An 8,651-nucleotide genomic window follows, 5' to 3' on the forward strand; every position below is an offset into this window, starting at 1 on the left:
AAATTAAATGAATTAATCATTGTATGAAAGGAATTGTTGGTGTAAGAAATTAAGAGACATGTCTTTCCAACAGCCCCATGGCCGACAGTGATGCACTTTATGAACCTAGAAGCTCTTATCCATCAATTAAATTTGTGTGAGATCATCAATCAATTCTGAAATTTGAAGACAAACATTGAGAGTAAGAAAGGAAAACAATATCAGAAACAGAGCAAATACCTACAAATCGGAAAAGTCCTAGGTTTAGGGTTTTCATCTGGAATACCCAAATCTCTCCTATTTAATAACAAACACACAAAGTATCGATTGATTTACTAAATCGGAATAAAAATCGTGCTGGTTGTTTTCATCGGAAACTACGACACCGAAGGATTTTTATACGTGTGTATGTGTGTGGTGCTCGGAGACCAAGAGCAAAAGTGGATGAAGAAAAGAGAAGAATTAAACTTGATTTTGGAGGTGTCATCTAGGAGAAATCGGGGTTTAAGCTACATCATCAATGAATCTAACAAATTCTTTTATTTAAATATGCTGAAAGTGAAGGAATACTGGTTCAATGTCACCAATTCAATCCGCAGAATATTTGTTTGACAAAACTGCAAAAATCGTCTCTGCTATGCATTTTTTTGGGGTTTTAGTTCAAACTATGACTTTTTTGGATTGGTGGTCCTTTTTGCCATGTTTGTACGTAGATTTGGTCCCTCATAAAAATGAAATGACTATAATGCCCTTCTAATATATATTTTTTTATTTTTTCTATTTAATTTAAATGAAAAATTTTAATTAATTAATTTGGGCCCACTTCTCTCTCTCTTTCTCCCTCTCTCTCTCTCTCTCTCTCTCTCTCTCTCTCTCTCTCTCTCTCTCTCTCTCTCTCTCCAAACTACCAAAACAACTCCTCACTTTTTCTTTCTTCTTTGTTTCGATTGCTTCCCAGAACCACTGGAGGTGGGTGATCCTCTGGCCACCAGAAAAGGGCGGCAACCCATCATTCCTCCATCGTGATCGTAGATCACCACAACCAAACACCCAACCTCGTGAGCTACTTCCACCCTTTGACACCAGATTGAAGAAGAGAGCTCGCCAAAAAAGGGCGACTAACCCTCCCTTTCTCGTATCTCCCTCTACATCACTACCTAAAATGTGGACCACCGTCGAAAATACAATCACCACAACCTATTTCTCTCCCTGCGCAATCTAGAGTCATTATGTGAATCTAGGCTTTGTTGATCAGCCTACGCAATTGAGTCCACCTTCTCCTGCAGCGCGATTTCCTTACCGGTAATCACTTTCCGCAAAATTCTAACTCCATAGTCAAAACCACGAATCGAATCCAATTTGAAAAGCAAAGACATTAGGGTTTCGTTCACCCTCAACCGCTCCTTGGCATCTCTACGAATCAAATCAATAACTTCGATATCGTTAATCCTCCTGCAGTGATGATTTGTGTTGTGTTTGGTGGACTGAAAAAGATCATGATAGTTTTTGAATGGAGTAGTTTCTGAAAATCGGACCTCTGTTCATCGTCGATTACCGCTAGTCCCAATGAAAATGATGAAATTTGTAAGTATCTTACTGCATTTGATGCGTAAAATTCTGATGTCGTGAACATATTTGGTACAGATGCTAATAGGGGAAGAAATCATCTCATCACCATCGTCAGCCTCGCTCCGCCATTACACTAGCCGAGAGCCATGGCCTTGGGTTGAACGAGTAATCAAGAGTTCCAGATGGGGGAAGGTGAGACGAAGGTGAGGAGAGAGAGAGAGAGAGAGAGAGAGGCGATTTTATATTTAATAATAATAATAATTTTAAAAAGTGAAAGAAAAATGAAAATTAAATTCATTAAGGGTATAATAGTCTTTTTAGTTTGGACGGGGACCAAAACTGCATGTAAACTGGCTTAAAAGGACCACTAATCCAAAAAAATCGAGGTTTGGACTAAAACCCCAAAAAAATGCATACCACAGGGACCATTTTTGCAATTTTGTCTATTTGTTTAAGAGATAAGAGTTTAGCTAATACAAATGCACAATTTAAAAATAATATTATTATATTAGAGATTTGTTGTACTTTAAGCTTAGAGATTGATAGTCTTAAAAAATAATATTATTATATTGACTCTATTTATGGAAATAATGAGATTTCTTTTATAAGATAGCATGGTCGGTCCTGAGAAATCAAATGTTGAGGACGAACAAAAAAAAAGGCCCTTGGTAGGGTTTAATGTCTATAAGAGTAGAGTTTGATTAAGTTATTTATTTATATGTTCAGAGTGTATTTAAATCATGTGTTTAGTTTGATACATATATGAAGATGGACGTATGTTCTTCACTTTTTTATGTTAATGTGGGGTTGAAATTTGGATATATTCTTGGTTTAGTAGGGTTCAATGTCTATAAGAGTAGAGATTTGAGTCGTTTGTGATGTTAAACAAGACAATTTAAATTAAACTTGATAGTCATTTTCTTTGTTGACTTTCATCAAAAATGCTTTTGTTAATCTACTTTTATACAATAAATTATATTAGGGATAAGTCAATCTATTGGACTACAAATCTCTTAACAGACTATCATTATTCCTTTGCATTCTGGCCTAATTATTGATTGCTGAATATAATATTAAAAAAAGTATAAAAAAATAAATTTGGCCCCTCATAAAAATGGGCCCTAGACACTTGCCCCACCTGTAAGATAGCAAAGATATTGATCAAATCACATACTTTATATAGTACCTTGAATAACATCATTTAAAATTCTAGAATTTTAAATAATTTCTTTTGATCCTTTAAGTCAATGGAGTTTATTTATAGGTTCTAAGAACCATGCACATATTTTTTTCATCATATACTAATGTTATTTTCTAATCCTCATTTTTAATGCGTAGTGAATTTCGTATTGGTGTTATCGATAAATTTCTTGTAAGTTTACATATATGATATATTTTAAAAATACAACAAATTTAATGAACCGGGTATTCGTTATTGAAACCGATACCCACCACTTTCGGTTCCAACATTCTAGGAACCGTTAATTCTGATACATGATAAATAAGGTAGGTACCCGCATACGTTATTCCTAAATATAACTAGACCGTGTTAAATTATAATTTTATCAATCAATCAAGATAGAATTCGATAGGATTTATTTATTTATTTTTTTACGTTTCATGATCTACTCTAAAAAATATATAACCTTAACACTAGCAAGTTTTATTTATGAGGTTAAAATCCATAATTTTAATAGAGTTGAAATCCATAAAGTATCCACGCAATGTCATCTCAGTAGGCATACAAACAAATAATATTTTAAAATGAAAACATCCATCTAATATATTTTTAAAATATTCTATTCTATAATTTTATCTATATCTCACATAAGTATGTCAAAAAGTCCCGTGGGACCCCGTTCCCATTTGGGGAATTTTTTTTAAAAAAATCTGGGACGGGAACGGGGGTGGGGGCAAGGTTAACCTCCGTTTTAATTTCGGGGGCGGGGACGGGGTAGACAATCCCGTCCCGAAATCCCCATGGGGACCCCGTTAATAAATTACACATATATTTACATATATTAATTATATAAATATAATAACTATAACATGATTTTGAGCTTTCAAAATTCATCAAAAAACATGTTTTTGAACTGTTAGTATAATTTTTTAAAATGCCATAACTTTTTTATTTTTAACATATAAAATTTTGCTATAAATAATTATTTGTTACCTAAAAAATAGCTTATTTTAGCCTAAATAACAAATTATTTTAGCCCAAAAAAAGTAGCCCAAAATCAATCGGGGGCGGGGGCGGGGGCGGGGGTAAAAACATTGAACATTCCGGGGGCGGAGGCGGGGGCGGGGGGACGGGGAAATCTCTAGGTAAATACAAGTGTTGAAAATATTTATTATTAATCAAATTACTTAATAAATAATCAATAAGTGTCTACTTGCTATAAAGTATGGCCTATCGGATCACATGTTGTTAGAAAATATCATCACACAATGATTTTTGAACATATATATCTTTTATTATGTTCTTTAACCTAACTAACATCTAATCTCCTTACATTATCTAATAACAACCATCGAATTACAAATATATTGAGAGTGAAAAGTGAAATTTGAGTGACAATCTATATAGATAATCGCCCATCACCTGTTTCTATATAAATTATCATTTGCGGTTCATTTTTTCACACTCGATAGATGTGTGTTAGCCGATGATTGTTACCAGGTGAGGTATGGATGTTGAGTGGTAGTTAGGTTAAAAACATTAGTGGAACACCCACAAAGTACAACTAATAAAGAGTTTGAAGTGATCAACAACTAATAGAATAGTACTTAGTCTGCCATTCTATTCCTAGAAATTAGTAGAAAATGTATTTCATTTGTTTATAATAATAAAAAATTATTTGTTAAGTTTATAAATTATTTGTTAATAATAATATTTATTAATTATATATAACATGAATTGTGGGGAGCCTTACCAACAGTATCTTTTTGTCCTTTCACGCTTTTGCCACCAAAGCTTTCCATTTTTTTTTACCTTTTGACTCTTTATTTTCTCACTTAAAATTTGTGCCCTTATTTTATTTGTCAAATGTTCCTTTAATATGAACGATTTTGACCACCGCCTCCAACGTCCAATTTCACCACCTCTAACATAAACACTTTCTAATTTCACCGCCTCTAAGGTCCAATATCATTATCACAACTATTTTTTTTACCACCGCCTAGGTTTATTGTTCCCTTATTCCAAAAAAAACCCAGGTGTTCCCAAACCACAACATCTAATGAACAACCACCACCACCGCTTACATTTCCTTATTTTTGGTATTTCAATGAGTAACACAAGAAGTGTAACGCCTGATTCCTGCTTGTAGAAGAAGAAGAAGCTAAAGGACTCCATGAGAAGATTGTAGATCCAGAAGCAACATCTCATCCTCTTCATTTTCTGGTAAGTAAGCCCCAACCTTTCTTGGTAGCTTGTTAGATCTCCTCTTTATCATTTCATGAGGTTTTTGGTCCAAGACACTTAGCCATTGGGATATGGACGCCCCAAATGATCTACCTTTCAGATCTAGGGTCTAGAAGGGGTTTCATGGCATAAAGGTGCAAACTTTATGACCATGGAAGCCCCATGTAAGCTTTAAGGTGTTATTATGGCCTTCACCAAAAGACCATGCATGGAAGAAAAGTTAGGAGCTTTTTGTGTTCAAATGATGTTTAAGGCCTAAATCTATGTTAGTATGATTTGGTTTGGAGTATTATAGCTTTTGGACCAAGATCTATGTCCTAGAGAACTAGGGTTTTAGCTAAACCCATTAAGAAGGACTAATAATGAGTAAAGTTGGAAACTTTACCCTTAAAAGGGCATTTCTAGTATGTGGATGAAGCAAGAAGTCTAGTTCTAGAGTGTAAGGGCTTAATCCGTTTAAATGGCCCAAACAGACAGGGGAACTCATCGAGTCCATATAGGAACTCGACGAGTTGTCCCGATACTGGATATAGTAGAACTTGACGAGTCTGAGGATGACTCGGCAAGTTGACTTGCTTAATCATGATTGTGACTAGCCAGGGAAATCGACGAGTCAGGGGGATGACTCGACGAGTTGGATCGTGATTTTAGGGAATTTGATTTATAGGACTCGGCGAGTTAATAGGTCAACTAAGCGAGTTTGGTCAAACAAGAACTTTGACTTTGATAGGATGTTAACTTTTACCAAGTGTAGAATGGTCATTTTACCCTAAGAAGGGTTATCAGATTTTGACTAAGTGTTATTGTGTCAATGATAGTCTGGGAGTTATTGGAGCAGCTGTCAGATATTCATCACCACAAGATTTCACAGTCAGCTTTACGAGGTGAGTTTCCTTCAATAGGAACATGTCCCGTGTAGAGTATGTATGATGGTTAGTAGCTAAGTGTGGGCAGGGACCGTATCTTAGACTTGATTAGTAGCTAAGTGTGGGAAGGGCCTGTATCTTAGACTCATTTATGAATAGTAGACTAAGTGTGGACAGGGGCTGTATCTTAGTATTATTTGAGTATGTTATGAATTGGTAGATTATGGTATACTTGTTGTCTGTGTGATATTTGTATGTATGTTTAGATAGCGAGGTGTGGGAGGGGACTTGTATCCTCTAGATAGAGGAGCGTGGGCGAGGCCCGTACCTCCTAGCCAGCTAAGTGTGGGTGAGGCCCGTATCTCGTAGATAGCCGAGTGTGGGCGAGGCCCATATCTCATAAATAGACGAGTGTGGGCGGGGGTCCGTATCTCCATGAATGTGGGCGAGGCCCGTAACTCCTAACTGCATGTATATGCTATGTGTATGGTATGTGGTAGTTTGGGGAGACTCACTAAGCTTCGTGCTTACAGTTTATAGTTTTGGTTTCAGATACTTCCGGTAGCAAGAGGAAAAGCTCGGGATGACTGCATGACACACACCACAACTTTTAGCCTGGGATGGTGCTTGGGATGGTTTACTCTGATATTTTGACATATGATTTTGATCATTGATAGATGTTATGATATTTTTGAGATACACGATTTATGATTTTATATGATAATGATATTTATGGTTTTATTAATAATTTAAAAACTAAATTTTTGGTATGTATTTTTATTTTTAGGACGTTTCAAGAAAAAAAAAGGAAAAATGACATTGATTCCGACACTAATATGAGTCTTCGTCAGTAAGGTGTTGTTTGTTTTTCTATAAAAACCTCTTCAAACCATTTATTGCTGCGCGGCGCAGCACACGTGCAACACTTTCCCTCTCGCAACAGTTTGTTTTTTGGAAGACTTCAGACTACAAAACCTCTGCGCGTGTGCTGCGTGACGCAACACTTGACTTGCCTCTTCTAACCTCTTTAGCTTTCATTTTTTCTAAGTGTTTTTTTAAGAATTTTTGTATAACTTTTTTAAATTTTTTTTTTTAAAACTTTGATTTTCTTAAATTTTTATTTACGGATGTGACACATATTATTTTTATAATTTCCACGATTTTTTTAACATGGTTTTTTTAATTTTTTTTACCGTTTTATTAATTTTTCAATTTTAGTTGCATCTTTTTTAACGTGTGTAATTTTTTACAAACTTTGTAGACAATGTTTGCAATACTTTTTTAATTTTTTTATTATTTTCTTTTTTAATGTTTTTTAAAATTAGTTTTTTTTTCTAGAATAAAACTATTAGTTTCTTTTATATTTTTTAAAGTTTTTTTAAGAAAAAAAGTTTTATATTTTTGTTTTTTTACATGTTATTTTTATTATTATTTTAATGTTTTAAAACTAGAATTATTAAATTTCGGTGTTAAGAATTATTTTCAGTTTATAAAATTAGTTTATTTAAATTTCTTCTTATTATAAGCGGCAGCCGTTTGTTCCATATCTTCTTCTGCTACAGAGGAATGGTCTTAGCTTGAAAAAACAAACAGGGGTAAGGAAGCAACACAACTGCAAACGTAGGAGCCATATGTGTCTCATCCTCGCACCGCTGGCTCCAGGTAAGTGCATCTTCTACCTTCTGCTTCTTTTTTTTCTTGCTTCAATTTCACAGTCGATTTGGTGTTTAATTTTTTTGATAATCCATTTGATTTCCGACTTCCTCTTTTGTGTTTTTTTTATTTGATGATTTGTTGGTCAAGAATCTACAAGGAAAGGTAGCGATGTTTCCGTTTGTTCCATTGTCGTCGTTTGGATGTGCAACGAAGGTGGTGAGGCCAACGGCAAACCTGACGAAGTTGGTTGGATGTTTAATTTTTCGTGTTTCATGAGCCCTAATTTATTTTATTTTATTTTTTTGTTTTTAATTTTTCGCAGTCTTTGATGTTTCCCTCTCCGATCCATTTTTCCCATCAGATATATCCCCAAAATCATCCGTAATGTTCCCTCGCCACCACGTTCGACGAAACCTCCGTCTTGCTAGAAAGCCTGATCGGCGGTGCTGCACCAATCGAGGACACTGATGGTCACCGTATTTCTGTGTGTGCGCCGATTCAGATGCAATTTTGCTTCGTGTCAACCTGTTTCCGCCTTTAATTCTTTCGTTGTTAATTCTCATTTCAAAGATTTGGTTCAGTCGTGTCTTAAATTGTGGATTATTTCCTTAACCATGCTTCTTTTTTACTTTCTCTTGATGGTAATCTCTCGTTGTTAGTTCTTGATTTCACGTTTCATGTTTTTTCTTATGTCATAGAAGACCATGTTTTTGGCCTTTTGGGTGTATCCCGAAAGGCAGAAAGAAGAAAAAGCCACATGTTGAAGTCTGTAGTGGAAGTAGTGAATTGAAGACAGAAGCGAGTATATTTGTGATTATAGCTAATGTACGTAATATTATTATGATTATTCACTATCTTTACAGCTTTTAATTGAGTGAAACTGAAAAGATTGTTGAATATGATAAATATGAAACCATGAGGGTACTAACGTATTGTGGATCTCTTCTATATTTGTTATTTGTCACTACATACTGATAAGTAAGGTTACATAATATTTCATGCGAATGATGCCATTTCACAAAACAATAATACAATTTTTGTGAAATTTGAAAATCGTAAAGTTAACTAACATATTATTTTGAAATATTTTAAAAAACATGTTTATCTTGCCATACATTAAAGAAATTACCACTTTAATGGAGATTTATAGCATCATT

General features: G+C 34.6%; 1 long non-coding RNA gene across 1 annotated transcript in view; it reads right to left on the reverse strand.

Annotated features, from left to right (window-relative positions):
• Nucleotides 1–543, reverse strand: part of LOC128128789 (uncharacterized) — a 1,450-nt gene extending 907 nt beyond the window's left edge. Inside the window, exon 1 of the long non-coding RNA XR_008226826.1 lies at nt 1–543. This exon is cut by the window's left edge and continues 541 nt beyond it. This is a non-coding gene — a long non-coding RNA (uncharacterized LOC128128789).
• Between the last annotated feature and the right edge of the window lie 8,108 nt (nt 544–8,651).

The sequence above is a fragment of the Lactuca sativa genome, chromosome 9 (assembly GCF_002870075.4).
Source record: "Lactuca sativa cultivar Salinas chromosome 9, Lsat_Salinas_v11, whole genome shotgun sequence".
Lineage (NCBI taxonomy): Eukaryota > Viridiplantae > Streptophyta > Magnoliopsida > Asterales > Asteraceae > Lactuca > Lactuca sativa.